The sequence below is a fragment of the Oreochromis niloticus genome, linkage group LG22, assembly GCF_001858045.2.
Source record: "Oreochromis niloticus isolate F11D_XX linkage group LG22, O_niloticus_UMD_NMBU, whole genome shotgun sequence".
NCBI lineage: Eukaryota > Metazoa > Chordata > Actinopteri > Cichliformes > Cichlidae > Oreochromis > Oreochromis niloticus.
In genome coordinates, this window is record NC_031985.2 from 29,376,330 (window position 1) to 29,385,464 (window position 9,135).

The following is a 9,135-nucleotide window of genomic DNA, read 5'->3' on the forward strand; positions in this document are numbered from 1 at the left end:
CCCCATTGAAATACATGGGAAATTTTTGTTGAAAAAAGTTGAATAAAATTAAAAATATAAATGTTAGAAATGAGAAAATAGAAGCAGTCATGTCCAAAAGAAGAGGAATCTAACGGTGTTTGAATGGTTTTTCTAAGTTAAACGGTTTTGAAGGAGATAGAGTACAAAAAACGTACGGAAGAATAAAATAGAATAATAAAGATTAGAAGAACAATACTGTGAATGCTTTTACAAGCATTCACACTAATAATAAAGATTAGAAGAACAATACTGTGAATGCTTTTACAAGCATTCACACTAATAATAACTAGAAAATGCATTTTCTGAAGAAACTGCAGTGTGAATGCTTGAATCTGAATGTATGCACTGAAATGAATTAATTGCTGAATTTTAAGTTAAAAATGTTGAATGAGATGAAAAATACAGAAATTTGTACCTGAAAACAAAAAAGCTGAACTGCTAAAAGCTGACAACCACAGAGAAGAAGTTGGAAAAGAGCTGAAAATGTTTTAAATGTAAATTAGAAAAACATAAGAAATGACAAAAGACTATTTAGAGTCAGAAAACATCTGAATGAATATTAAAAGTTCATATTCTTTGAATCACTGAATGACTAAAATGTGATCCCTCCACTTGGATCCACACAGTTTAAAAACTTTACATATCTGAGCTTTGAAAGACACGCTGTTGGAAAGAGAAGAACGATGGCTTCGTTTTGAGGGTAAAATGATGGCTGTAGAGCAAACACTGTGGACACAGCAGCTGTTGAAAGAGAAGTGTTCAAGATGAATCTTGGCAGAGTGAGAGAGAGCTCGTTAGGCAGGCAGGTGTGAGCCTGGTTGCTATAGTGACTGAGCCAGGGGCTCCATACACACGCACACAGACATGCACCTCACTTTTGCTGCTTAAAATGAACAGAAAAGTCAGGCCGAAACAAATCCTTCCCAAATGAAAAGTACATGTCGTATTGACAAAATTCTTTCACCGTGAGCGGCAGCAATGTCTAGTCTACCTAATTCTCAGTTTTCATGCCTGTGGAGTTTATTATATGGATGTGGTGACAGTGTAAAGACAGCCTGCTCTTCTGATTTTCAAAGGAACTTTCTGAGCCACTTTAACATTGGAGTCTATGGAGGAGTTGGAGGGAGGAGGCTGTGCTTTGGTGACATTTATGAAAGAACCATAACACCTAGTACAATAGTAAACACATTGGATGAAAGAGGACAGCGATGGCTACGTTTTGAGGGTAAAATCATACCTGTAGATCAAACGCTGTGGACACAGCAGCAGTTTTAAAAAAGATTTTAAGATTAATTTTTTCGCTCCTCTCACTCTAGCAGTTCAGCTTTCTCACTCTAGCCCCAACATTCCGTCCCATACACACCCATTATAAACTCTGAAACGGCTGAAAAAACATCATGAAACTTAAACTGGAACTGAAGAAAAAGTATAACAGATATTGAAAAGATAAATACAAGTTGAATAGTTGAATGTCTTGTCTTCGTTTTAAAGTTTGAATGGTGGCTCTATGTCAACGTATGTTGAAGTAGATACAGTTTAAAGAGGAGTGAGTTGAATGAGGATTTGAAGGGTCTCCCCATTGAAATACATGGGAAATTTTTGTTGAAAAAAGTTGAATAAAATTAAAAATATAAATGTTATAAATGAGAAAAATAGAAGCAGTCATGTCCTAAAGAAGTGGAATCTAACGGTGTTTGAATGGTTTTTCTAAGTTGAACGGTTTTGAAGGAGATAGACTACAAAAAACGTACGGAATATATAATAAAATATAATAATAATAATAATAAAGATTAGAAGAACAATACTGTGAATGCTTTTACAAGCATTCACACTAATAAAGATTAGAAGAACAATACTGTGAATGCTTTTACAAGCATTCACACTAATAATAAAGATTAGAAGAACAATACTGTGAATGCTTTTACAAGCATTCACACTAACTAGAAAGTGCATTTTCTGAAGAAACTGCAGTGTGAATGCTTGAATCTGAATGTATGCACTGAAATGAATTAATTGCTGAATTTTAAGTTAAAAATAAAAATGTTGAATGAGCCTGAAAATACAGAGTTTGTAACCTGAAAACAAAAGTGCAGAACTTTTGAAAGCTGATGTTCACACAGAAGAAGTTGGAAAATAGCTGAAAAGTTTTTAAATTAAAATTTGGAAAACCTAAGAAATGAGAACAGAAAATTTAGAGTCAGAAAACATCTGAATGAATATTAAAAGTTCATATTCTTTGAATCACTGAATGACTAAAGTGTAATCCCTCCACTTGGATCCACACACTTTTAAAGGTTTACATCTCTGAGCTTTGAAAGACACTGTGTTGTAAAGAGAACAACGATGGCTTCGTTTTGAGGGTAAAATGATGGCTGTAGAGCAAACACTGTGGACACAGCAGCAGTTGAAAGAGAAGTGTTTAAGATGAATATTGGCAGAGTGAGAGACAGAGCTCATTAGGCAGGCAGGTGTGAGCCTGGTTGCTATAGTGACTGCACCCACTGGCTCCATACACACGCGCACAGACATGCACCTCACTTTTGCTGCTTAAAATGAACAGAAAAGTCAGGTCGAAACAAATCGCTCCCAAATGAAAAGTACAGGTCCTATTGAGAAAATTCTTTCACCGTGAGCGACAGCAATGTCCAGTCTACCTAATTCTCAGTTTTCATGCTTGTGGAGTTTATTATATGGACGTGGTGACAGTGGAAAGACACCATGCTCTTCTGATTTTCAAACGAACCTTCTGAGCCATTTTAACATTAGAGTCTATGGAGGAGTTGGAGGGAGGAGGCTGTGCTTTGGTGACATTTATGAAAGAACCATAACACCTAGTACAATAGTAAACACATTGGATGAAAGAGGACAGCGATGGCTACGTTTTGAGGGTAAAATCATACTTGTAGAGCAAACGCTGCGGACACAGCAGCAGTTTTAAAAAAGATTTTAAGATTAATTTTTTCGCTCCTCTCACTCTAGCAGTTCAGCTGTCTCACTCTAGCCCCAACATTCCGTCCCATACACACCCATTATAAACTCTGAAACGGCTGAAAAAACATCATGAAACTTAAACTGGAACTGAAGAAAAAGTATAGCAGATATTGAAAAGATAAATACAAGTTGAGTAGTTGAATGTCTTGTCTTCGTTTTAAAGTTTGAATGGTGGCTCTATGTCAACGTATGTGGACGTAGTAGGAGTTTAAAAATGAGTAAGTTGAATGAGGATTTGAAGGGTCTCCCCATTGAAATACATGGGAAATTTTTGTTGAAAAAAGTTGAATAATTTTAAAAATATAAATGTTATAAATGAGAAAAATACAAGCAGTCATGTCCAAAAGAAGAGGAATCTAACGGTGTTTGAATGGTTTTTCTAAGTTGAACGGTTTTGAAGGAGTAGGAGTACAAAAAACGTACGGAATAGATAATAATAAAATAGAATAATAAAGATTAGAAGAACAATACTGTGAATGCTTTTACAAGCATTCACACTAACTAGAAAGTGCATTTTCTGAAGAAACTGCAGTGTGAATGCTTGAATCTGAATGTATGCACTGAAATGAATTAATTTCTGAATTTTAAGTTAAAAATGTTGAATGAGATGAAAAATACAGAAATTTGCACCTGAAAACAAAAGTGCTGAACTGCTAAAAGCTGACAACCACAGAGAAGAAGTTGGAAAATAGCTGAAAATGTTTTAATTGTAAATTAGGAAAAATCTAAGAAATGAGAAAAGAAAATTTAGAGTCAGAAAACATCTGAATGAATATTAAAAGTTCATATTCTTTGAATCACTGAATGATTAAATTGTGATCCCTCCACTTGAATCCACACAGTTTAAAAAGTTTAAATGTGTGAGCTTTGAAAGACACGGTGTTGGAAAGAGAACAACGATGGCGACGTTTTGAGGGTAAAATGATGGCTGTAGAGCAAACACTGTGGATACAGCAGCAGTTGAAAGAGAAGTGTTTAAGATGAATCTTTTCAGAGTGAGGGACAGAGCTCGTTAGGCAGGCAGGTGTGAGCCTGGTTGCTATAGTGACTGCACCCACTGGCTCCATACACACGTACACAGACATGTACCTCACTTTTGCTGCTTAAAATGAACAGAAAAGTCAGGTCGAAACAAATCGTTCCCAAATGAAAAGTACAGGTCCTATTGACAAAATTCTTTCACCGTGAGCGACAGCAATGTCCAGTCTACCTAATTCTCAGTTTTCATGCCTGTGGAGTTTATTATATGGACGTGGTGACAGTGTAAAGACAGCCTGTACTTCTGGTTTTCAAACGAAACTTCTGAGCCATTTTAACATTAGAGTCTATGGAGGAGTTGGAGGGAGGAGGCTGTGCATTGGTGACATTTATGAAAGAACCATAACACCTAGTACAATAGTAAACACATTGGATGAAAGAGGACAGCGATGGCTACGTTTTGAGGGTAAAATCATACCTGTAGAGCAAACACTGTGGACACAGCAGCAGTTTTAAAAAAGATTTTCAGATTAATTTTTTCTCTCCTCTCACTCTAGCAGTTCAGCTGTCTCACTCTAGCCCCAACATTCCGTCCCATACACACCCATTATAAACTCTGAAACGGCTGAAAAATCATCATGAAACTTAAACTGGAACTGAAGAAAAAGTATAATACATATTGAAAAGATAAATACAAGTTGAATAGTTGAATGTCTTGTCTTCGTTTTAAAGTTTGAATGGTGGCTCTATGTCAACGTATGTTAAAGTAGATACAGTTTGAAAATGAGTAAGTTGAATGGGGATTTGAAGGGTCTCCCCATTGAAATACATGGGAAATTTTTGTTGAAAAAAGTTGAATAATTTTAAAAATATAAATGTTATAAATGAGAAAAGTAGAAGCAGTCATGTCCAAAAGAAGAGGAATCTAATGGTGTTTGAATGGTTTTTCTAAGTTGAACGGTTTTGAAGGAGATAGATGCCAAAAAACGTACGGAATATATAATAATAACTAGAAAGTGCATTTTCTGAAGAAACTGCAGTGTGAATGCTTGAATCTGAATATATGCGCTGAAATGAATTAATTGCTGAATTTTAAGTTAAAAATGTTGAATGCGATGAAAAATACAGAAATTTGCACCTGAAAACGAAAAAGCTGAACTGCTAAAAGCTGACATCCACAGAGAAGAAGTTAGAAAACAGCTGAAAATGTTTTAATTGTAAATTAGAAAAACCTAAAAAATGAGAAAAGACTATTTAGAGTCAGAAAACATCTGAATGAATATTAAAAGTTCATATTCTTTGAATCACTGAATGACTAAAATATGATCCCTCCACTTGGATCCACACAGTTTTAAAGGTTTACATCTCTGAGCTTTGAAAGACACGCTGGTGGAAAGAGAACAACGATGGCTTCATTTTGAGGGTAAAATGATGGCTGTAGAGCAAATACTGTGGACACAGCAGCAGTTGAAAGAGAAGTGTTCAAGATGAATCTTGGCAGAGTGAGAGAGAGCTCGTTAGGCAGGCAGGTGTGAGCCTGGTTGCTATAGTGACTGCACCCAATGGCTCCATACACACGCACACAGACATGCACCTCACTTTTGCTGCTTAAAATGAACAGAAAAGTCAGCCCCAAACAAATCGCTCCCAAATGAAAAGTACATGTCGTATTGACAAAATTCTTTCACCGTGAGCGGCAGCAATGTCTAGTCTACCTAATTCTCAGTTTTCATGCCTGTGGAGTTTATTGTATGGACGTGGTGACAGTGTAAAGACAGCCTGCTCTTCTGATTTTCAAAGGAACTTTCTGAGCCATTTTAACATTGGAGTCTATGGAGGAGTTGGAGGGAGGAGTCTGTGCTTTGGTGACATTTATGAAAGAACCATAACACCTAGTACAATAGTAAACACATTGGATGAAAGAGGACAGCGATGGTTACGTTTTGAGGGTAAAATCAGACCTGTAGAGCAAACGCTGCGGACACAGCAGCAGTTTTAAAAAATATTTTAAGATTAATTTTTTCGCTCCTCTCACTCTAGCAGTTCAGCTGTCTCACTCTAGCCCCAACATTCCGTCCCATACACACCCATTATAAACTCTGAAACGGCTGAAAAAACATCATGAAACTTAAACTGGAATTGAAGAAAAAGTATAACAGATATTGAAAAGATAAATACAAGTTGAATAGTTGAATGTCTTGTCTTCGTTTTAAAGTTTGAATGGTGGCTCTATGTCAACGTATGTTAAAGTAGATACAGTTTGAAAATGAATAAGTTGAATGAGGATTTGAAGGGTCTCCCCATTGAAATACATGGGAAATTTTTGTTGAAAAAAGTTGAATAATTTTAAAAATATAAATGTTATAAATGAGAAAAGTAGAAGCATTAATGTCCAAAAGAAGAGGAATCTAATGGTGTTTGAATGGTTTTTCTAAGTTGAACGGTTTTGAAGGAGTTAGATGCCAAAAAACGTACGGAATGTGGTATAGATAATAATAATAATAAAGATTAGAAGAACAATACTGTGAATGCTTTTACAAGCATTCACACTAATAATAATAATAATAAAGATTAGAAGAACAATACTGTGAATGCTTTTACAAGCATTCACACTAACTAGAAAGTGCATTTTCTGAAGAAACTGCAGTGTGAATGCTTGAATCTGAATATATGCACTGAAATGAATTAATTGCTGAATTTTAAGTTAAAAATGTTGAATGAGATGAAAAATACAGAAATTTTAACCTGAAAACCAAAGTGCTGAACTGCTAAAAGCTAACATCCACACAGAAGAAGTTGGAAAAGAGCTGAAAGTGTTTTAAATGTAAATTAGAAAAACCTAAGAAATGAGAACAGAAAATTTAGAGTCAGAAAACACCTGAATGAATATTAAAAGTTCATATTCTTTGAATCACTGAATGACTAAAGTGTAATCCCTACACTTGGATCCACACACTTTTAAAGGTTTACATCTCTGAGCTTTGAAAGACATGCTGTTGGAAAGAGAAGAACGATGGCTTCGTTTTGAGGGTAAAATGATGGCTGTAGACCAAACACTGTGGACACAGCAGCAGTTGAAAGAGAAGTGTTTAAGACGAATCTTGGCACAGTGAGAGAGAGAGCTCGTTAGGCAGGCAGGTGTGAGCCTGGTTGCTATAGTGACTGCACCCAATGGCTCAGTACACACGCTCACAGACATGCACCTCACTTTTGCTGCTTAAAATGAACAGAAAAGTCAGGTCGAAACAAATCGCTCCCAAATGAAAAGTACAGGTCCTATTGACGAAATTCTTTCACCGTGAGCGGCAGCAATGTCCAGTCTACCTAATTCTCAGTTTTCATGCCTGTGGAGTTTATTATATGGACGTGGTGACAGTGTAAAAACACCATGCTCTTCTGATTTTCAAACGAACCTTCTGAGCCATTTTAACATTAGAGTCTATGGAAGAGTTGGAGGGAGGAGGCTGTGCTTTGGTGACATTTATGAAAGAACCATAACACCTAGTACAATAGTAAACACATTGGATGAAAGAGGACAGCGATGGCTACGTTTTGAGGGTAAAATCAGACCTGTAGAGCAAACGCTGCGGACACAGCAGCAGTTTTAAAAAAGATTTTAGGATTAATTTTTTTGCTCCTCTCACTCTAGCAGTTAAGCTGTCTCACTCTAGCCCCAACATTCCGTCCCATACACACCCATTATAAACTCTGAAACGGGTGAAAAAACATCATGAAACTTAAACTGGAACTGAAGAAAAAGTATAATAGATATTGAAAAGATAAATACAAGTTGAATAGTTGAATGTCTTGTCTTCGTTTTAAAGTTTGAATGGTGGCTCTATGTCAACGTATGTGGAAGTAGATACAGTTTGAAAATGAGTAAGTTGAATGAGGATTTGAAGGGTCTCCCCATTGAAATACATGGGAAATTTTTGTTGAAAAAAGTTGAATAATTTTAAAAATATAAATGTTATGAATGAGAAAAATAGAAGCATTAATGTCCAAAAGAAGAGGAATCTAATGGTGTTTGAATGGTTTTTCTAAGTTAAACGGTTTTAAAGGAGTTAGATGCCAAAAAACGTACGGAATGTGGTATAGATAATAATAACTAGAAAGTGCATTTTCTGAAGAAACTGCAGTGTGAATGCTTGAATCTGAATGTATGCACTGAAATGAATTAATTGCTGAATTTAAGTTAGGAATTTTGAATGAGATGAAAAATACAGAAATTTTTACCTGAAAACAAAAGTGCTGAACTGCTAAAAGCTGAAATCCACACAGAAGAAGTTGGAAAAGAGCTGAAAATGTTTTAAATGTAAATTAGAAAAACCTAAGTAATGAGAAAAGAAAATTTAGAGTCAGAAAACATCTGAATGAATATTAAAAGTTCATATTCTTTGAATCACTGAATGACTGAAATGTGTGATCCCTCCACTTGGATCCACACAGTTTAAAAAGTTTATATTTCTGAGCTTTGAAAGACATGCTGTTGGAAAGAGAACATCGATGGTGACGTTTTGAGGGTAAAATGATGGCTGTAGGGCAAACACTGTGGACACAGCAGCAGTTGAAAGAGAAGTGTTTAAAATGAATCTTGGCACAGTGAGAGAGAGAGAGCTCATTAGGCAGGCAGGTGTGAGCCTGGTTGCTATAGTGACTGCACCCAATGGCCCCATACACACGCAGACATGCACCTCACTTTTGCTGCTTAAAATGAACAGAAAAGTCAGGCCGAAACAAATCGCTCCCAAATGAAAAGTATAAGTCGTATTGACAAAATTCTTTCACCGTGAGCGGCAGCAATGTCTAGTCTACCTAATTCTCAGTTTTCATGCCTGTGGAGTTTATTATATGGACGTGGTGACAGTGTAAAGACAGCCTGCTCTTCTGATTTTCAAAGGAACTTTCTGAGCCATTTTAACATTGGAGTCTATGGAGGAGTTGGAGGGAGGAGGCTGTGCTTTGGTGACATTTATGAAAGAACCATAACACCTAGCACAATAGTGAACACATTGGATGAAAGAGGACAGCGATGGCTACGTTTTGAGGGTAAAATTATACCTGTAGAGCAAACGCTGCGGACACAGCAGCAGTTTTAAAAAAGATTTTAAGATTAATTTTTTCGCTCCTCTCACTCTAGCAGTT